Source organism: Strigops habroptila, chromosome 3, assembly GCF_004027225.2.
Source record: "Strigops habroptila isolate Jane chromosome 3, bStrHab1.2.pri, whole genome shotgun sequence".
In the NCBI taxonomy this organism is placed as follows: Eukaryota; Metazoa; Chordata; class Aves; order Psittaciformes; family Psittacidae; genus Strigops; species Strigops habroptila.
In genome coordinates this window covers 29,776,989-29,800,138 of record NC_044279.2, presented here as the reverse complement: position 1 = coordinate 29,800,138, position 23,150 = coordinate 29,776,989, and positions in this window count along the sequence as shown.

Here is a 23,150-nt window from a genome sequence, read left to right as displayed (position 1 = left end):
ATCTGACAGCCTCTTAAAAGGTCTAGTCCTTTAGGAGCTGAAAAAATCTTTAATAGGTACAGTATACTGTGGAAAAGAAATGTGTGAGCAGATAATCATAGAATGGTTAAGAGGCAGTTTCTATGTGATTTATTAAAGTAACTCTTTTATACATACTACAGGATGGCTGATAAGTATGGAACAGTTCTGTATTTCTTGTGGTTCCTCTTATAGCCTTGTTAACTTTTTCAGTTGTTTTAGATTTAACAGTTATGTTTTTTCCTATCTATGTAATGCTTGAATGTTTTGGGTTTGGGTTTTTTTTCAGAATTTGTGATATAAAGTAATATATTAACACTGCTACATTCAAAACCTGATTTATGAGCAAATAGGAATCACACCTCATATATAAGCAAAAAAAAGAATTTATCATTAATACAACTAAAATCTTAACATCTTATAATAATTAGTTCAGATCTAAATTGTTACAGAAAAAAGAAGAAGAATGCAGTTAAAATTATTTTACACACAATGTTTCCAGCTCTTTACCTGGTTTTATGCTTAATCTTTCCAGTCTGGCCTGGCTCCTGAGGTCTGTGGCTTCATGGCCAGCAGCTGTGATGACAAGGATGTCAGCACCCACTACAGCTCACTGGGAGGAATGTGATGTTGATTCTTCCTTGCTCTATGATCCACATAGTGTCATTTTTCCATGTTTGCTAGCACGCTTTTACACCTTTGCTCTTTCTTCACTTCTTTGTACCTCCAGATAGCATACTTTTTCTCTGTATATGTTACCTTTTACTTGTGTCAGAGATTATTTCTTTCCTTTGCTACCTCTAAAATTGTCCTTGTCCAGCTGCAGCTTGACATTTCTCTAACTGACTGCAGGTGAGTTTTTTATAGCTATAGGGTTTGCATGCAAAGCTTGTCACCCCATGCCTGTACTCTTCTGCACCACTTCCTACTTGTCTGCTTCTGAAGGCTTCTGCTGTTCTACCAGGCCTGTATTTCTCTACATTGTATTGTGTTAATAGTCATAAATAGCTTGCTCACCTAAAATAACTGCTAGCTCCTGTTAGGTATATAAAACTATCATTGTACCACACAGGGGTAAACAAAAGTAAAACAAATCAGCCATAAACAAAACAGCCAGGCCAATGAAAGAAATTTCTGTCACAGCTAAGCCAAGTTACAGGTCAAGAAAATTCCAGATACAGCAAGGCTGACAAATCTCAGTCCTGAGGCCTTCCCAGCTTAGTACAGTGCCTATGGCCTGTTACTAGAAGTAACAATACTGTGTTTGCCACATCACATTTCAATAAGGTATGAATTAATGGTACTTAGTAGCTTGTTTTAACACCCTCAGAAAGCTGAACCTAACTATGGGCACTTTTCTCTTCCATTTCATTATGAAACCATTTAAATCAACATAAAATCATACTAGATGAAAATCCTAGGATGCTGGCACAAGCCAGTTGAATATTAAAAAACAATTCTAATCATATTAATAGATGGCAGCACTTCCCTTGCACCTTAGTGGATGGAAGCGAAACAGAAAAAATTAATTTGGCACCTAGGCCTATGTATCTACCTATTTAGCATATTACCTTTAACATTTTCCACACTGTTTCCTCAGTCTGATCTATAGGTGATCATCGAAATGTATCTGGACATCACAACTGCAAAGTTCCCATCCAACTCATGAGTGGAATGGGCTCACCAGAGACATAACTCTCCCTGACTTGTATCTATGCTTCTTGGCTTTTCAGCTACACTCCTTCTCCAAATTGTTCCACTTCATGGATGAAGGTGATACTCTGCACTTGGTGCAGATGGGCTGGGAAGTATCTGGGTCCACTGGTGGGTTGATAGCTCTCTTATATTAACAGTGATTCCTGTTTCACCTTCCAAAGGAAAAATTCTTGCTTCAAACTCCTATTGATTGTTTGGGTTTTGGGGTTCTTTTCTTCTGAAAGCATTTGAATACCACCAACTGTAAGCTAAAAATTCTGTCTTCGTTATAGGAGTTCACGGAATTAAATATTGCATAAAAACTCTCATGTAACCAAACTAACACTTCGATGCCAGTAGTAGAAACAAAACTTAGCAATAACCAAGTGGATTTTCATGTCTCAAGTGCCAAATATTCCCTTCCTTTCTCTGTCTGTGTTTTGTTTATCATCTGTTTGGTGTTTCAGGTTCAATTTGGTTGTACTGGAATACAGCCCATTGTTCAAGGCTCCACAAGAGGACTTTACAAAATGTTATAGGAGTTAGGAGCATCTGGCTGGTTTGGCTGAAAATCTCTAACAAGCTTAGTTACTGTGGGAGGTAAAATAAAATAACAAGCTGAAGCAAAAGATAATGTTAATGAGAAAACTTCTTGGGTTTTGCATAAGCAAAACAAAAAAACAGCCAATTTCATACCTTTGCAAATTTACCAAACAAAATGCTAAAATGTCTCAGCAAATAAGAAACAGTTACAGTATATATCACCAAAGTCACTGAGAACTAGCAACTGAAATATACTTTTTTTAAAGCTAAGAATTTGCTTGCAAAGCTATCCTTGGTTTGCCTTTTCATTATATAAAATATTAAATTTTCTGTCTCATACATATTTTTACCTTTATTTTAGGTTTTTGTTTTCTAAAGTTTAAAGTGAGAAGTGTATATATAAATACCCATGGTATTGGATTAGTAGGTGGCTCCATTTCAACCGCAAAGTGGACTTTTTGCTGTACTGTGATCTCTGTGTGCATTTGGACATTGATATTATCAGTCAGACTAGGGATGGGCATATAAAGGCACCAGAAATTTTCTGCTGTTGTAACACTAAGCAAAATGTGTCTCTGCTGAGAGAGCTCCTTCCCTATTTCTGTCCTTTCAGTTGTGTCGTTAAATGCAAGCATGTGTGTCTACAGTAAGCAAGGTTACCTTTGAGGTTTGCAAATGTGGAATTAGTCTGTGATGTAGGCCTGAGTGACACAGTCTGTCCTGTGAGTAAAGAAACAACTAAAATTCATATCGGTCATTGGTGTGAAGATACTGTCCAGCTTAAAAAGCAAAATGAGTTACAGTTCCAAGGAAACCAGTTAATTAAGATTTTTATTCTAACTTCCTTGTAACAATAATGAATTGTGATGAGAAATTCTGGTCATTTTGATGACAGGCTTGTTGGGAATTTTAGAAGATGAAATTTTCACGCAATATCTAAAATATTTCTCACCCTTGAGTATGACTGCGCACCTTGACTTTGTTCAGCTGTAAAAAAACCACTTTAATGCCAGGAAACTGAATGGGTTTTACTCATTATTTCAGGGATTTCCATTTTCCTGAAATATCTCATTGGTAAAGAAGTATGAAGATAGGTAAAATAAAAGACAAAAATGTAGCAATGTCACTTGAAGTCAGATTTGAATTTGCAGTAGTCCTGTAACCTGTCATCGGCAAGAACAGCAGCACAAACCTGTATCCAGCAAGATCAATGATTGCGTGTGTTCAAATAAGAAAGAAGACTGCTGCATCAAGTGTTCATTAACCCATAGGTTTCATCTGGGTACTCTACAGATCCTTATATACGCCTTAAACCGTCAATTTTAACATATCACTTCTGTAAGATTTATTATTAATGGCAACTTTAAATACTTATTTTATCTGATCTCCTTTGAATCTTAGCTCTTGATCTCAGCCACTGCCTATAACAGTATATTTCACTGTTCAGTTAAATGGTGTGATGTATTTGACATGTTCAGCAAAGTTCTGAGGAGAAAAACTGAAACTTGCTCTTAAGGTTCGTGAATCATGGAGCCTTACCTGGAATACCCTCTAGTACATGGCAGGACAAGGGATATGGGCCTAGCTGCCAGACAGAAGAGAGACAGAGTTTTTTTCAGAAAATGCAAGAACTAATTTTCCTGAGCTAACTAGTCCATATTTTATTATAGGATTTATTACAGTGTTTAAAAACATCTTTCAACTGCAATTGCAATGCAAATGAGGCACCGCTGTTGATTTCTGATAGCATAAAACTTCATTCTTAACACAACTTTGTTTGCATTTTTCCTACCAGTTGCACATTGAGCAGAAGTGAGATTTCTGTGTACTCCCAGATCCCTTTTAAAAAGTGACAGATAATACCACTTTCTAAAGCATACAAGTCCTTTATTTTTCCCCTGCGGTGAGAGATACTTAGAATTCATTGATACTAAATCTCATTGTTATCCTGTTATCTTTACATATCTCTTATGTAGATCTCTAAAATTCCCTGGTTGCCTCTGGTTTCAGACTAATCCAAGTCATATTCATTGTTCTGCAAGTGTCTCTGCTTCTCTGATCACTTCCCTTTTAAGATATTTAATAAATATAAAACTCAAGATCCTTACTGAAGAACTTACTAACATGCTTCTTGTAACTTATTGCCTTGATGAAAATCAAATATTAACCCAACCTTTTGTTTGTTTGGTTGGTTTTTTTTCTGCCTCCTAATCAAGTTTGCTTCCTGCTTTTTTACATCTCACAGGATTCAGGGATGGTGCAGTAGGTTAGAAGCATACAAAACTATCACCTGGTTCTCTGTTATTCTGGACTTTTTAGCGAAACAGAAATATGAAAGCATCCCCTGTGGGTGAGCCTTAGTGAGGTCTGGTTTGGCTGGCATTTCAGGGAGCAGAGAGACCAACTTCGGAATATGCTGCCTTCCACTCAGACGCAGATAAAAACCACTGATGTAGGTCACACACAAAAAGCAGAACTTAATCACTGCTCTGCCTTGGAAACACAGTTTAACTCTCAGCACTGACTTTATGGGCACTTAAAAAAATCTCTAGGAAGAAATGTCAAACACTTTAATTAGTGTTTTCTTCAGCCACTTAATCACCTCCTTAGATCTCTTTTCCAACTTTTCTCAGACTTTGCATGCTTTTCTGAAGGAAGTGAAGCTGCAACTTGGCCAGAACACAACAACTTTAACACTGGGCTGTTTCTTACAGCAGAAGACCTCTGCCGTGATTTCTGTGACTAAAAACTGTTGGAGGTGGGGATAAATCAGGTCTGTGTTCAACCAGTGGCTCCTATGGCAACAAAGGAATGTGAAAGGTCCCTAAAAATGTCAGGAAATAAACACCAAAAGTAGCTTTAAACATGGAGACATCTTACCAATGATTTCACCTTTAGTTTAGTTTCACGGAGCAGTTGCTGTAAGGAATAATATGAGCTTAGGCTAGGCAAAACTTTAACTTATGCAATTTATAGTCATAGAATCATAGAATCATAGAATCATAGAATCGTAAGGGTTGGAAAGGACCTTAAGATCATCTAGTTCCAACCCCCCTGCCATGGGCAGGGACACCTTGCCCTAAACCACGTGGTCCAAGGCTCTGTCCAACCTGGCCTTGAACACCGCCAGGGATGGAGCATCCACAACCTCCCTGGGCAACCCATTCCAGTGCTTTACCACCCTCACTGTAAAGAACTTCTTCCTTATATCTAATCTAAACTTCCCCTGTTTAAGTTTGAACCCATTACCCCTTGTCCTACTACTACAGTCCCTAAGGAAGAGTCCCTCCCCAGCATCCTTGTAGACCCCCTTCAGATACTGGAAGGCTGCTATGAGGTCTCCACACAGCCTTCTCTTCTCCAGGCTGAACAGCCCCAACTCCCTCAGCCTGTCTTCATACGGGAGGTGCTCCAGCCCTCTTATCATCCTCGTGGCCCTCCTCTGGACTTGCTCCAACAGCATCATGTCCTTTTTATGTTGAGGACACCAGAACTGTACGCAGTACTCCAAGTGAGGTCTCACAAGAGCAGAGTAGAGGGGCAGGATCACCTCCTTCGACCTGCTGGTCACGCTTCTTTTGATGCAGCCCAGGATACGGTTGGCTTTCTGGGCTGCAAGCGCACACTGCCTGCTCATGTTAAGCTTTTCGTCAACCAACATCCCCAACTCCTTCTCTGCAGGGCTGCTCTGGATCTCTTCTCTGCCCAACCTGTAGCAGTGCCTGGGATTGCCCCGACCCAGGTGTAGGACCTTACACTTGGCTTGGTTAAACTTCATAAGGTTGGCATCAGCCCACCTCACAAGCGTGTCAAGGTCCCTCTGGATGGCATCCCTTCCCTCCAGCGTATCAACCGAACCACACAGCTTGGTGTCGTCAGCAAACTTGCTGAGGGTGCACTCAATCCCACTGTCCATGTCACCGACAAAGATGTTGAACAGGACCAGTCCCAACACCAATCCCTGAGGGACACCACTCGTTACAGGTTTCCAACTGGACATCGAGCCATTTACCACAACTCTTTGTGTGCGGCCATCGAGCCAGTTCTTTATCCACTGAGTGGTCCATCTATCAAATTGATGTCTCTCCAATTTAGAGACAAGGATGTCATGCGGGACAGTGTCGAACGCTTTGCACGAGTCCAGGTAGATGACGTCAACTGCTCTGCCGCTGTCCATCAGTTCCATGGCTCCGTCATAGAAGGCCACCAAATTGGTCAGGCAGGATTTCCCCTTAGTGAAGCCATGTTGGCTGTCACCAACCACCTCGTTGTTTTTCATGTGCCTTAGCATGTTTTCCAGGAGAATCTCCTCCAAGATTTTGCCAGGCACAGAGGTGAGGCTGACTGGTCTGTAGTTCCCTGGGTCTTCCACCTTCCCCTTCTTGAAAATGGGGGTTATAGTACCCTTCTTCCAGTCATCGGGAACTTCACCTGACTGCCAGGATTTTTCAAATATGATGGACAGTGGTTTAGCAACTTCTTTCACCAGCTCCTTCAGGACCCACGGATGGATTTCATCAGGTCCCATGGACTTGTGCACGTTCAGGTTCTTCAGATGGTCTTGAACCTGATCCTCTCCTACAGTGGGCCTAAGGTCTTCATTCTCACAGTCCCTGCATTTGCTTTCCAAGACTTGGGTGGTGTGGTCAGAGCATTTGCTAGTGAAGACTGAGGCAAAGAAGTCATTAAGAACCTCATCCTTCTCCAAATCCATGGTAGCCAGTTCTCCTGATAGCTTCTGGAGAGGGCCCACATTGTCCCTAATCTGCCTTTTATTTGCTACGTATCTATAGAATCCTTTCCTGTTATCTTTTACATCCCTTGCCAAACTTAATTCTAGTTGGGCCTTAGCTTTCCTAACCTGGCCCCTAGCTTCTCGGGCAATGCTCCTATATTCTTCCCAGGCCGCCTGTCCTCACTTCCACCTTCTATATGCTTCTTTCTTCCCTCTAAGTTTCCTCAGCAGCTCCTTGTCCATCCATGGAGGTCTCCTGGCTCTCCTGCTGCACTTTCTTCTAGTTGGGATGCAACACTCTTGAGCATGTAGCAGGTGATCCTTGAATATCGACCAGCAGTCTTGGGCCCCCCTGCCCTCTAGGACTGTATCCCATGAAACCTTACTAAGGAGGTTCCTGAAGAGGCCAAAGTCTGCTTTCTTGAAGTCCAGGGCAGTGAGCTTGCTGCATGCTCTTCTCACTGTCCTGAGGATCTCAAACTCAACCATCTCGTGATCACTAGAGCCAAGGCTGCCCTGGAGCGTCACATTTCCAACCAGTCCCTCCCTGCTGGTGAGCACAAGGTCCAGCATGGCACCTCTCCTTGTTGGCTCCTCTATTGCTTGAAAGAGGAAGTTGTCTTCCACACAATCGAGGAACCTCCTGGATTGCTTGTGCCGGGCCGTACCGTCCCTCCAACAGATGTCAGGATGGTTGAAGTCCCCCATGAGGACCAGGGCCTGCGAGCGTGAGGCTGCTCCTATCTGCATGTAGAGCGCTTCATCCACAGAGTCCTCTTGATCAGGCGGCCTGTAACAGATCCCCACCGTAATGTCTCCCATTGCTGTTTTCCCTTTGATCCTGACGACAAACACTCTGTTACCTCATCACCTGCCCCCAGACAGAGTTCCATACTCTCTAGCCTATCACTGACATAGTAGCAGCGCCCCCTCCTCGTCTGACTGGCCTGTCTTTTCCAAACAGCCTGTAACCTTCCGTTCCGACACTCCACTCATAGAAGCCATCCCACTAGTCATAGTGCTTCTGACAGAATGAAGAAAAAGGAAAAGTCAGAAGTGAGAAGTGCTTTATGCAGTCTTTTTTGAGTGCTCTGTACATCCAAAATATCAGTCCTTTGATCTCACCAGCAACCAGATGCTTAAATTGGACAGCCTGAATAGGACCACAACCCATTGAAAAAATCCTGTTGTCACGTATCACAATGAAATGAAAATATTCCCTGTTGATTTTTTAAGTAAAGGAACATGATCTTTTACTGCCAGTTGGAAGGAGACTGTATTCATACAGCGTATATTTGCATTTTCACATATTTTACTCCCAACTCTGCATTTGCATTTTGTCCCTTTACCTCCCCCCCACCATAAACATCCTCTATGTGTTTGGGCACGTTTGGATTTTGCACTGATGCTTTCCAGCTGTCTTCTTGAATGAGGAAACTCACATGTAGTGAAGCGACTAATAACATTACAGTTCTACACCTACATGGGTAATATGTAGGTGTAGTACAACCTGTATAAATGTTGGTAATATGGATATATCTCTGCCAGACCTCACTCTAATTTATCTACCTGGAGTCTTCAAAGCTATCTAGAAAAGTATGCACTTTCTTCAGCAGTCGTGTCATGATCTGTGAAACAGCCTTTTCATTCCCTGGTTAAATCTATATCTGTCCTATCAGGTTTTTTAGATGCTCATACATATATTGTTACCTATATAGCCAATCCTAGATAACTCATGTCTTTTTGAACATTTGCAAAGAACACACTAATTGTTATTTAGTATTCAGGAAGCTTTCTGTGCACTCACTGTACATGAAAAATACATAAGAGCTGTCATTCTAACTTTCAATTAGTATTGATTCAAATGAAGAAAGCTGAAGGTGATCCATTGCAGGCCTTGGATCAGAAAATACTTTTGCCGCACTTCCCTATATTGCTGGGATCTTAATGGCCAGGGAGTCTCTAAAAGGGTAAGCAGGGCCTACTAAAGCTCAGACCACAGAGTCACTCCTTTGGCATGCACACCAGGGAGCCACATCATCTCTCTTCTAAACACTTAAGCCTGTTTAAAACTTATATAGAATGGTAGACAAGTCTCTGTCATCATACAAAGATCAGAAGTGAAAGCAATACTCCAGAAATACCTGTTGTCCTGTCCCTCCTTTCAACACAGTCATCCACCCCATCCTTAGCAGAATGAAAAGGCTGCCAAGCTTCCAAACATAATAAATATGTGCTTTGATGAATAATATTTGCCCAGCCAGGCATTTCTTGAAGAACAATGAGGGACTGAAAAAAATGTGTCACTACTGAAACCACCATAAGGTTGTAGCATCCACTGCACAATACTTTCCATGTGAATTAGACATCCATAACCTTCCCCAGCCGACTCATGATCCCCAAGGCAGGCTTCAGATAGTGACCCAGGCAGAGAATAGCAACACAACAGGGTCTTACATTTACCCTCCAGCACAAGTACCTTTCTGTCTCACATGAACCAGTGTTCTCCCTTTCCTAGATGTCTTGGTACAGCTCCACCTCTTGTTTTTCCCTGCTTCACTCCCAGCAACATGCTTCTCATCATCAACAGTATACTTCTCCCAGTAAAGGTATTCAGACACTGTAATTCATACCTCAACTTTCCCTACAGTAAGAAACATGACTTGGAAGAACAACTTTAGTGGAGCAGTGAAAGAGTAACATTTGTGTGTATCAGTTTTTACCATTATAGGGAATGAGTTGTAATAGCTGGATAATTTTGATTATGATTGTTATTATCATCAAAACTACACCAACAATAATTCATTGATTTGACCATCAAGACTTTAGCTAGACTCTTAATAAATTCTTGGCTTCATATGTAAGGTGTGTTTCTGTAGTCCAGCTAAACTGTGTGCCATGTTTGCTCTGGAACTCATTCCTACTTGGAATGGAGCCTATTTTAACTGGCTGTTAAAATATAGCATCAACAACTCATGGAGAACACAGGTAGCCTAGGTTGTAATTTGCAGTGCAACAGCTAGCTCCTTACCATCTGCAGATTGTCCCATTATATTTACACTATGTAAGACAGAGTATTCTGAAATGTCCTTACGTTGGCAAGGTCCTACTAGAGCATCCCTGGCTTTATTTACACCCTTTGAACCACTCCATTATTGAACACAGAAACAGTCGTCAAATTGTTACATTCAGTACGCGGACTGAACTTGTTGCACCAGCAACTGAGACAGGGTGAATGCTGCCAGGCTGTAAAAAGAGAAGGCAGAGTAGATACAAACAAACACTCTGCATCATCAGAAGGGTATGCATTGCTTTCAGGTTCAGCTTTGAAAACAGTGAGTTGCAGTAATCCAGCTAAACACATTCCCCTAGTCCCAACATAAAGAAAAATAAACAATTGCTTTCAAAGGAATTCAAGTTTCAAAAGCAAGAGGAGAAAGAGACTCTACTAATGACTATTGTTACAGATTTTACTTTACTCAGACAATTGGCTGATGGATGGCATTATACAGAACTTACAATTCTAAAGGGGATTGCAGCAGAGGGCTATTTCTTAGAATAGCAGTTCATTGTGGAAGAAAGGTCCTGAAAATGGAGACAAAAGGGAGACTTTTAATCAGAGCGATAATGTGGGCTCTCTGTGATGAAGCTTTTGTCATTCCACTGCAAGTAGTGTATGGCACTCAAAGACAGATTCTGTAGAATGGTAATAGACGCTTTTAAATCATTATTTGCACTTTAAACATAGGCAAATATGTGATTGCTTCACAAAACGTTACACAGAAGGAAAATAACTGGGAGGATGAGTTATGCCTTTTTGGTTTTTTTGGGTTTTTTTGGTTTTTTTCCTGGACACTGGAGCCTGTGGTTATTCCTTACTAAACTCAAAAACAGTAGTTCAGGCCCAGTTAATTTAAGTTCTGTTTGCAAGAAGCCTTCTAACTAGTAACAGTTTCATCATTTCAATGACATGAATATATACCTATAATGGAAAATAATAATGTGAAATGAAAGTGACTGATCTGTTAAGTGTGCTCATCCCCTAATGGAATATCAAGACAAAAAAATGTAGATAAACAGGGGTCAGCTGAAGAGAAGCATAACTGCCTATGATTATACTCAAAGGTGAAGAAATGCCTAACAACTCTGCCTGAAGCATAGGGCTAGAAGATATTCACTGATACCTGAATTAGATTTATGGCATTGAGAAAGAGACTATTGTAGCTTTAATGCAGAATTAAATAATTTGTAGCTTCTAAAAGAAGATGCCAGAGAATTGTGTTTTGCCACAGCATGTACTTCAGCTGCAGCCTTCTGGTCACTTTCAGATGGAGGGAAATCTTTTATTGTCATGGCCTCTTTGGTACTCCCAAATGCTGTGGAAGTTGAGGGGATTCCAAGCTGGAGTTCACATAATTTAATAGTCTTTGACCCTCACTGAAAGTCATGTTACAGAGTATTTAAGCTGCTGCTTCATTTATTATTATTTTCACATTATGGCTTCAAGCTATTCTACACACAGGTGCTGATTTTAGCAAGGCAGCAGAAAAGTTAAATGTTGTTTGGGGTTTATTTCTTTATTTATTAATTCATTCTTTCATTTTATTCCAGTTGAATAGAAAAGAAATGCAATATTTGTGATTAACTGAAGAATTCTGCTTGCATTGTTTTGACAAGCAGCTAAACAATCTCCTACAGCTCTTGAATAATATGGAAGATTACTGAAGCCAGTTGAACTCTGAGTGTGATATTTGCGGTTCTGTGTAAAACTGAAGAGGAAGCAAAGTATTTTGCGTACAGTAACATGCCAATTAAGGCTGTTATTTCATGCAACTGGAAATGCATAGGGTCAAAGAAGGTAACTTCTAATGTACTGATGTATAAACAAAATTAATTACCCCTCCAAAATACCCCAAATAATACAGACTTATATAAAGCAAAGTATAATCTAATAGGTTTATTTACCTTTCACTAAAAAAACTGTCATTTTTAGTAAGTGTGTTTAATTTCTTCTAAAAAGAAAGAAACATGATAATGAGGATTTAGTTACATTATTACAAGCTTCTTGATGACTCACAGGCAGAATGTATCACTGAAAACTATGATTTTTGTCCATTGCAAAAACGGGGGGAGGGGGGGGAAGTGTAAGATAAAATTGGGGAATCTGGGCTCGATTTGTTTTTTTTCCCCTGAAATCATTAATTTCCTTTAAAGAATAATAAACATTGTTTTGTATGAAATTGCAAAAACATTAGTTTCTAATGCTGGCATCTTGAGAACTTTTGCTAATATTAAATACCCTTAAACACGTCAAAGACTTGCATTAGAAGTGTTCAGAAAGGCAAAGCTTTTGCCTAACACTAATTTCTTCTGTATTCACTGTTATAACAATGAAAATGAAACTACTTAAAAACATTGTCACAATATGAGAAATATTAGAATGTTTACATAGAATGTTTCAACTCAGTCTAAACTTGTGTTTAATATTATTCTATTTCAAGAACCACACAAAGTAATTTGAATTTTAATGCAAACAGAACCAATCTATCAGTGTACCTAACCTCTCTTTGCCTTTCAGTTTTATTTCAGATTTTATGCTTTGAATGATTACTTTGTCTTACATGTAAAGTGGAAATTGAGATATATTTTTTCTGTTTAAATGTTACTTGAAGTGTCATTCTTTCCTCCTATGTGGAGCTGAGAAGCTGAAGCACATAATTACAATAGCTCTGTGTCATCATATAAATATTCCAAGAAGTAGTGTTGCATATTTATGTCAGTATTAATAGCAAGGTCACATGACAAGGATGTGCTCACTAGAAAAGAAGCAGAACAGAGAGGTATAGAGTACTTCGTACACAAATCGCATACATTTGAATGGTAGTATCTCTAAGCTTCTAGAATCGTAGACGATCTGGTTAATCATCTTTCCTAGTCATACAAAAGTCACAAGATTTCTGTCTCTGGGGGTCACTAGCTTCTTCAGGATTTCCAATAGGTAGAAGAGCCTGAGAAAATTGCCTTTTGAGTACGAAGAACAACAAAATAATTTTGTTGGGCAAAAGGTAAAGACTAAACACAGGCAAATATTGAGCATTGACATCAGAGCATATTGTAACTCTCCCTCTTCATCTATCAAGTGCCCTACTTACTGTACTACCACCTTCCGTTCCCATCCCTGAAGATTATGTTCTTTGCTGATGCCCATGAAAACATACCACTTCCCTTCTGCTTCCATCATTCATTCTATTTGGTCCAATTGTTTACTTTCTACATTCACCTACAGTGTCATACTCTTGGTTGCCTCTGCCCACCAGCATTCCTCCTGGTCCCTGCCAGGCTGCCACCAGCAGTCCCGCGTTGCCTTGCTTCCCTGCCACTTACCTCAACACCTTGTTCTCTCCACTGGTGGAACTCTTTTTTCCCCACCTTTAAATCTTTTTCTTTTTCTGTATTCTCAACACCTTGATCTCTAATCCTGATAGTCCTTCTTTTCTTGTTTTTGTGTTGGTTTTTTTTTTTTCCTCTTGTTATAATTCTGCTTTTTCATTCCATGAGTTTACATTTTTTAATTCAATGTATTCTCCACTTTTAGCTAAATCTTTTTTTCTCGGCAGATTTGCCCCTTCTTCCCAAAGATATTATGTTCAAAATCCCATTTTTTTTTCATAGTTGGGTTTTCATTTCTCTGGTCTGTATTAACATCCTCAAAAATTGGTTAAATTCCCTTCAGACATTCTTATCTATCTTATACTCAGACCTTAACATCCTCCAAAAATGCTTTGAGACCACAGAGGTTTTTGTAAACAAGTCAGTTATTTTACTGGTTATGCTGGACTACTAGATTGGAAGAGCAGTGTGTAACTCACTGCTTCTCTACACAGGTGCATTATATTCGTTGATGTTAATACATAATAATAATAAAATAACTTTGTGCTGGCAAAATACATGAAAAATTTCTGACAGTGATTTTTTTTTTTTTTCTCTTGGAAAATTATTGGTATTCGAATGCAAGGAGATATAATGTACTATTTTACCACTCTAAAATTTGATTGAATAAAGAGAAAGAAAAGATGATTATGTGAAAGGATGTATTTCTGATGGTGGTAAGGATAAAACAAGAAAGTAATGGGATAAAATTAAGTCAAAGGGGACTATTAAAGACATATTTCCTCATGTTCTTCACAAGCAGACACTGCAAGCTGCCATTTAACAAACAAGTCTTGCTTTGCACTGGGACAGGAGATTACTTAATTAACACAATAATAAGTGATTCATATGAACTGCAGAGACCTCCATCTTCCACCACAAAAGATAATAATTAATCTCTGCAAATTTATCCCACATAACAGGAACTATTTCACAAATATAAACTAAGGGTACCATTTCCAAATACAATGTCCTTCCTACATATTGAATTACTAACGTAAACTTATTGACAAGATTTAAAAAAAAATTCACTTGTTTATGTGGACACTAGTGTCTCTAGGTAAAAAGCAGGAGACACCTGACTTGAGTTGTTTAAACCTAGATTGGACAAATTCATAGTAAATGCTGTCAGGAAAAAACAGCAAGAGAAATGATTAAAAGTTTGTGCATTTGTCTATTTATGTATTTATATATATGTATGTATGCATGTATGCTAGTATCTATGTCCTGTTATAAGTATTTCCATATATGTGTATATATTTCCCATTTATAGTTTCTATGCTATTTTTAAAGCTCTTCAAAATGAAGTTCCAGGTTAATGCTTGGGTTTTTTTTTCTTGTGGGATAGTAACATGTAATATAGTTTAACATAACCCTTCTGGAAGACAGAAAATTATCAAACTTTTGTGACTTTTGTCATTTAGTCATAGTAGGGATTTTTATACAGAATCTTTATAATAACAGGAGAAATAAATATATGAGAACAACCTGAGAGGCACTGAAGAAAATGAACTCATTAAAAGTTATGCAAAGAAATGAAAGCAATTTATAGCTCTTTATAATTTGTTCACATTGTTTTTATCATCTAGATCTTGAAACATATTTTCTTTGTTTTCTTCCTTTTTTTTTTTTTTTCTGGAGGGGGGGAACATGTCGTTTGTTTTGGTATTGTTGCTTTTTTTTTAGCTAGCATGTATCACTGTCTGCAACAATGGTTTGTGCACTACATTTTAAATTCTACCCATATGCTCTTGTACTTCTAAGAACAAAATCTGATGGGAGAACATAAGTTCTGCACTGGGAAAAGTTTAGTTTCATTTTAAGAAAATTAAAAAATCAATTAGTTGAGCCTTGTATTTAAGGGTAACTTCTGTCAGATCTTTTGACTTGGAGGAATTGAATTGCAAAATGCCTTCCAGATTTTCATATGAAAGTTTGACTGGACTTTTATTCTCTCATCTCTCACTAATAATCAACTGAATTCATACTTACTGAGTATAAATAGTAGAATTCATACTTTTATCCCATCTGGCAACATGTGGGTTGTTATGACATGCTACTGCATCAATTTTATAAAGGAACAGGCAGATAAATCTCTAAGATCTCATGCAGTGCTTAAAGGCCTTTATTATAGATCTATCATTAATGGCTCTTCTCTTCTTTGAAAAATACTTAGAATACATACAAGCTATCATAACATATCTCTTCTTCCTCCACATTCCTACTTTTTAACTCTCTGTTGTCTTACCATTTGGCTGTGCTGTGGTCATATGTGAGAGACTGAACTGAAATCAAACTCCACTCTCCATTGTCCCAAAGATTGGTGTAAGGAATCATAGAATCATAGAATAGTTAGGTTTGGAAAGGACCTTAAGATCATCTAGTTCCAACCCCCCTGCCATGGGCAGGGACACCTCGCACTCAACCATGTCACCCAAGGCTCTGTCAAACCTGGCCTTGACGACCGCCAGGGATGGAGCATTCACAACTTCCTTGGGCAACCCATTCCAGTGCCTCACTGCCTATACTGTAAAGAACTTCTTCCTTATATCTAATCTAAACTTCCTCTGTTTAAGTTTGAACCCATTACCCCTTGTCCTACTACTACAGTCCCTAAGGAAGTGTCCCTCCCCAGCATTCTGGTAGGCCCCCTTCAGATACTGGAAGGCTGCTATGAGGTCTCCACACAGCCTTCTCCAGGCTGAACAGCCCCAACTCTCTCAGCCTGTCTTCACACTGGAGGTGCTCCAGCTCCCTGATCATCCTCGTGGCCCTCCTCTGGACTTGTTCCAACGGCTCCATGTCCTTTTTATGTTGAGGACACCAGAACTGTACACAATACTCCAAGTGAGGTCTCACAAGAGCAGAGTAGAGGGGCAGGATCACCTCCTTCGACCTGCTGGTCACGCTTCTTTTGATGCAGCCCAGGATACGGTTGGCTTTCTGGGCTGCAAGCGCACACTGCCTGCTCATGTTAAGCTTCTCATCTACCAAAACCCCCAAGTCCTTCTCTGCAGGGCTGCTCTGAATCTCTTCTCTGCCCAACCTGTAGCAGTGCCTGGGATTGCCCCGACCCAGGTGTAAGACCTTACACTTGGCTTGGTTAAACTTCATAAGGTTGGCATCGGCCCACCTCACAAGCGTGTCAAGGTCCCTCTGGATGGCATCCCTTCCCTCCAGCTTATCAACCGAACCACACAGCTTGGTGTCGTCGGCAAACTTGCTGAGGGTGCACTCAATCCCACTGGCATGTTGCCGACAAAGATGTCGAAGAGGACAGGTCCCAACACCGATCCCTGAGGGACACCACTCATTACTGTTTTCCAACTGGACATCGAGCCGTTTACCACAACTCTTTGTATGCGGCCATCGAGCCAGTTCTTTATCCACTGAGTGGTCCATCTATCAAATTGATGTCTCTCCAATTTAGAGACAAGGATGTCATGTGGGACAGTGTCGAACGCTTTGCACAAGTCCAGGTAGATGACGTCAACTCCTCTGCCCCTGTCCATCAGTTCTGGGGCCCCATCATAGAAGGCCATCAAATTGGCCAGGCAGGATTTCCCCTTAGTGAAGCCATGTTGGCTGTCACCAACCACCTCATTGTTTTTCATGTGCCTTAGCATGCTTTCCAGGAGAATCTGCTCCAAGATTTTGCCAGGCACAGAGGTGAGGCTGACTGGTCTGTAGTTCCCTGGGTCTTCCACCTTCCCCTTCTTGAAAATGGGGGTTATAGTACCCTTCTTCCAGTCATCGGGAACTTCACCTGACTGCCAGGATTTTTCAAATATGATGGACAGTGGCTTAGCAACTTCATTCGCCAGCTCCTTCAGGATCCACGGACGGATTTCATCAGGTCCCATGGACTTGTGCACGTTCAGGTTCTTCAGATGGTCTTGAACCTGATCCTCTCCTACAGTGGGCCTAAGGTCTTCATTCTCACAGTCCCTGCATTTGCTTTCCAAGACTTGGGTGGTGTGGTCAGAGCATTTGCTAGTGAAGACTGAGGCAAAGAAGTCATTAAGAACCTCATCCTTCTCCAAATCCACGGTAGCCAGTTCTCCCGATAGCTTCTGGAGAGGGCCCACATTGTCCCTAATCTGTCTTTTATTTGCTACATACCTATAGAAGCCTATAGAGCTGAGGTCCACTATTTCAAAGATGGATGTGAAGAGCTGAAATAAGACTCCACTGTCCATTGTCTCTAGGATTGGATAATTGCTGTCCATTACCACAAGGACTGCTGACAGACATGCGCAGTTGAAGAGCTGTCTGCAAGACCAGTGAAACTGGATGCATGTGATCCACCAGGAATGTGTATTAAGTGACATTAGGAACAGAGGTACTTCCCCCCAACACATAATAAAAGGGAAAAAAGTCAATTGTTGGGGGGCCACCCACCACCAAAGACAACAACTACAGACCCTCAGGACGCCACTGGAGCCATGGCATTGACTATCTCTCTCTGCATTCCAAATTCTTGATTAATTTCTATCTTTTTTTTCCAGTCTGTCCTATTGCTATCTTTTTTTATAATAATCATCTTTTTTTTAATAATTATCTTTTTATAATAAACAAACTGATCGATTGCCGTACTTGACCTCACTTGCGTCTTAATTTCACTCTGGGGACCACAAACAAAGTGTTTCTGACACTGGTTTTTATCCAGTCAGACCTTGACATCATACATCTTATGTGGTATAATCTTTTATTTATTGGCATTACTTAAGTTTCCATTGTACTTTTCTGGATCTTCTAACATGCAGTTTAAAATATTATCTTAAATCATCTGCCCACCTTACTTCTGTGATCATACCCTCCTGTGCAGTATTGCTTCCTTACAAAGTCCATTTTGACTGGCTGAGAAAATTGGGACTGTTCAGCCTGGAGACGAGAAAGCTGTGTGGAGATCTCATAGCAGCCTTTCAGTATCTGAAGGGAGCCTACAAGGATGCCGGAGAGGGACTTTTCATCAGGAACTGTAGCGATAGGGCAAGGGGTGTGGGTTTACACTTAAACAGGGAAAGTTCATGTTAGAGATAAGGAAGAAGTTCTTTACAGTGAGAGTGGTGAGGCACTGGAACAGGTTGCTCAAAGAAGTGGTAAATGCTCCATACTTGGCAGTGTTCAAGGCCGGGTTAGGCAGAGCCTTGGGTGACATGGTTGAGTGCAAGGTGTCCCTGCCCATGGCAGGGGGGTTGGAACTAGATCATCTTAAGGTCCTTTCCAACCCAAACCATTCTACAATTCTATGATTCTATGATATTAGCCAAAGGATCCAGTAGAGACCTGTCTTCATCTGTAATTTCTATTATGCTGCCTAAATGTTTTATCATTACCCATCCCCACTTTTCAGAAAGTGAAGTTTCACAAACTTGATACTGTAATAGCCGGGTCTCCTTTTCTCCTTTTAATTCACTTTCATTTACACTGATTATTACAAACAGCAATACACGTTGCCTGTCTCCTCACTAGCACTGAATTTAGAGAAAAAAATGAGACTAACAAAAGCAAAGTAAACACAAACTCTGCATGTTTCACTCTCCTCTGCCTCTCAGGACCTTTTGTATTTTCTGAGTCTGTTTTTTGATTGTCTTTCTATTCATGTCCTGTACAGTGAGAACACATTACCAGCACTTTACCATAAATTCTGGGAACACTTACCTACACTATGGACTTTGGAAACATGATGTTCTAGTTAGACTTCCCTGAGTTTTTTAGGAAAGGAAGAGATAGGACAAGTAGCATGAAAATTTTTCTTAGGGTATTTATTATCCTATATTTATAAACTAGGTTATCTACTGTTTGGGTTTCTTTATTTTCTTTTCTAAAAGAAAGCAAAAGGTTAAAAACTGACATTAGTGTGTGGATTGGCCACTAGGATGCTTTCTATCTCCTAGATAGAATGATAGTGAGTAGGGAAATCACAGCAACAATGTATTATTTTATAATACATTAATCTCCACTAATTTTGCCATAGCAGGTAGAATTATGGACCTACGCATCAAGAATTATGGATTTAAAAATAAATATGTATTAAGTATAAGTAATGCCTCTTTTCACTAGTTAGTTAGGTAAAAAATTGCTCAGTCAGCACGGCAAGGCTATTAGAAACTTCAAGGGATGTATGGTCCTTCATATATTTCTTCAAGCATGATGACATCATAAAATTGTTACCTGTTTATAGCTGCTCAATTTAAGTGACCCAGCATTTAACATTCAGCAAAGTTAAGGGTAGTTGTAATTTATGCAGTGATATTCCTTGCTGGAATATTCCTCGCTGGAATATTCCTCTAATAGTAGGCATGATAGATAACAGGGTATCACTTCCCTGTCTAGCTAATTAAAAGGTGGATGTGAAAGACAACAAAAGGTTTTCCTATTGACTGTTTTGTCTTTTTTGTACCTCTCTCTTTTCTAATCTTATGCAGGAAGGCACTAGAATAAAAAAAAAAACAAAAAACAAAAAAAAACCCACCACAAACAAAAGAATAAAAAAACCAAACAAACCACAAAACCAAAAAAACACCTCTGATTATTTTGAAGTTGGGTTTCAATGTATTGTGTCCAGAGTTTCATGAGAAAAGGTTTCATTCATGTTCCCTCCTACACCTTTACAAAGTGAAATGAAAAATCCTTTTACATGGCTTACCTGTTAAGATTTTAGCTTTACTGACCTGTAACAGAGCTTAACAGAGCCCTGGCATTTTATCATGTCTGGACAGAAACAATGGTTTGGCTATCTCCGAAGAGTAAGAGAGAGAGCTGGGGTTTATTCTGGAGAAGAGAAGGCTCCGGGGAGATCTTATTGCAGCTTCAACACTTCAAGAAAGGTGGGGACAGACTTTTTAATAAAACTGTAGTGATAGCACAAGACCTAATGGTTTTGAACTAAAGAGGCTACATTCAAACTAGATATAAGGAAGAAATTTTTTAAGGTGAGGGTGGTGAAACACTGGAACAGGTTGCCCAGAGAGGTGGTAGATGATCCATCCCTGGGAACATTCAAGGTCAGGTTGGATGGAACTCTGAGGAACTTGATTAAGTGGAAGGTGTCCCTGCTCATTGCAGGGAGGTTGGACTTGATGACTTCCAAAGGTCCCTTTCAACACAAACTGTTCTATGATTCTATGATTCTAAAAGTAAAACCTAGTTACTTCAAATTTATGAACTCCTAAGTAAGCTTTGTACTGAAGTGAATAATTGAAGCCCAGCTGAGATGCCTCCAGTGTGGGGAATCTCTCAGATGCCTTGTGTCTGAGATTGCCACCAAGCCTGAGGACGTTATGCGCTTTCATGCTACATCTTTGAATATGGAGGCGAAAACTCTATTCACCCTGGGCAGAAGAAAGGTAATAGATTACCTGTTTTAGCTGTGGCTGTCTTGAAGTGGGGGATCTATTATTTATTTTCCTATATTAGAAGCCTGGGGAAAAACAGGGATTCAATCTGAAACCTACTACATATACCAATGTAGAGCATGATTCAGGTAGATAAATACAGGCATCTGGTATCACTTGAGGTGCCCTGTGGTTTCCTGCCTGACATCTACTTGATGTCTGTCTTGAAATGGATATGGAGAAAGGCATTGGTAATATAATTTAGCTCTAATGCTATCTTCAAGGTACATAGGACAAAGTAACAGAAAATCAGAAAAAAAGTAGAGAACGAGACCTAGTTTCTCCCATTGTTTGGAGGTTGCAAGATCTCTCTTCCTCTCGCCTCCTTCCTTCCCCTTTGCTCAGATTAGACCCACTTCTTCAATTCCCCAAAAAGCAATTCTGGGCAGAATGACTACAATGTAATATCAATATATGTATATATCAGGTTTTATACTATGTAAAATTGTCCTGAGTTCAGCAGTAGCAGCCATTTTTTCTCCTTCTTAGTAGCTGGTGCAGTGCTGTGTTTTCGACTTTCAGCCTGGGAACAACACTGATAACACCAATGGTTTTAGTTCTTGCTAAGTAACGTTTACTCCAATCAAGGACTTTCTCAGTCTCGTGCTCTGTCAGGGAGGAGGGGAAGCCAGGAGGAAGCAGAGACAGGACACCTGACCCAAATTGGCTAAAGGGGTATTCCATACCACAGCACATCACGCCCAGTATATAAACTGGGGGGAGTTACCCAGAAGGCCCAGATCGCTGCTCAGGTCGGGTTGGGTATTAGTCAGCAGGTGGTGAGCAATTGTATTCCCCTTGTGATTTCCCTTATCATTATTATTATTCCCCTTGTTATTTCCCTTATCATTATTATCATTGGTGGTAGCAGTAGTGGTTTTGTATTCTACCTTAGTTACTGGACTGTTCTTATCTCAACCCATGGGAGTTAGTTACATTCTTTCGATTCTCTTCCCCATCCCTCCGGGAGTGGGGGGAGGAAGAACTGGGGGGAGCAAGTGAGAGGCTGCATGATTCTGAGTTACCAGCTGGGCTTAAATCACAACAAAAATATAAAAGGTATATTTTTTTCTATGCAATAAAATACAACAGGAAGATCAGAATAACACAAGCATGACCACAAGAGTCAGTTGCAGACAGAGCATATCACATGTTGCTGAGTTGCACTGTGAAGATACTATCACACTGACTAGCATGAACATCCTTCAAAATGTCTTGAGTTCAGGAATCGCTCGTATGAAATGAGGGCTTCATGAAGATTCCTCTGCTTCTTGCTTTTCTCTTGTGAAATATCTATTTTAAAATCATAAAATGTTATTTCAGTATCACTGGTTCCTAGCATACTTAGTATTTCTCATGACACAAACACAAACACAAACCCAGAAACTCAGTTTTTGCTATTTCTATTCTACATTTGTATTGATTTACTCAGAAAACATACAAATGCAGAGGGTATATAAGAAATAATTAAATAGCAGAACCCTAGCTGGACTTCAGTCCCAAGGGCTTGGTCTAATATCTGAAAATATTTCATTCCACTCCAAACAAGAACTACTATGCTAATCCCTCTGGAATGCAGCATTTATTACTTACCTGGCAGGTGTGAAGTCTTGCATGCTAAAGTGATTATCTCCCCCTCCTTCTCTCCACCTCCTGCTTTGTTCAGGCAAAGCAGAAGAGGAGAGGGAGGAGATAATCCTCTTCAAAAGGAGCATTTATTACTTTAGATGCAGGCATGAAGTGTCGCTTGCCAAGCGGAGTTAGCATGGGAGAATCTGTTTATACAAGCGTTAATCGCATTGTAAACAAACTAAAGCTTCGTACTAATCTGACTGTCGCTTTCTTGAGAAATTTCAGGACTTTTTTGTGGTTCTTTACAATAGTTAGAATACCCAGTATTCAAACCACATCCTTATTATTGGATTACTGGTATTGGGACCTTTGGATAACAGATAAAATCAGTTACAGGGATTCTAAAACAAATTTCTGAGATTGGTGGTGGTGGTGGTTTTGTTTGGGCTTTTTTGGGGGAATTTCCTTACTTTTTTTTTTTTTTTTTTTAACTTTCAGATTTAGATATTCCAAAAGTTTTGTCCAACTATGCATGGAAATTTGGGTTGGATTAATTTGCTCATTTCAAGAGCATCAATTCTGTCTGTTTTACAGACAACTGCATTTGTCAGCAATTCTCCATGTTGTGTTTCTGATATTTCTGAGCATATTCCCAACCTTATCTAGTCCATTTCTTTAGAAAAGCAGAATGAAAAACATATTTGGCCCTAAAGATACAAAGTAAAATCTTAACAAAAAAGGTGTTTTGTTTCTGTAAA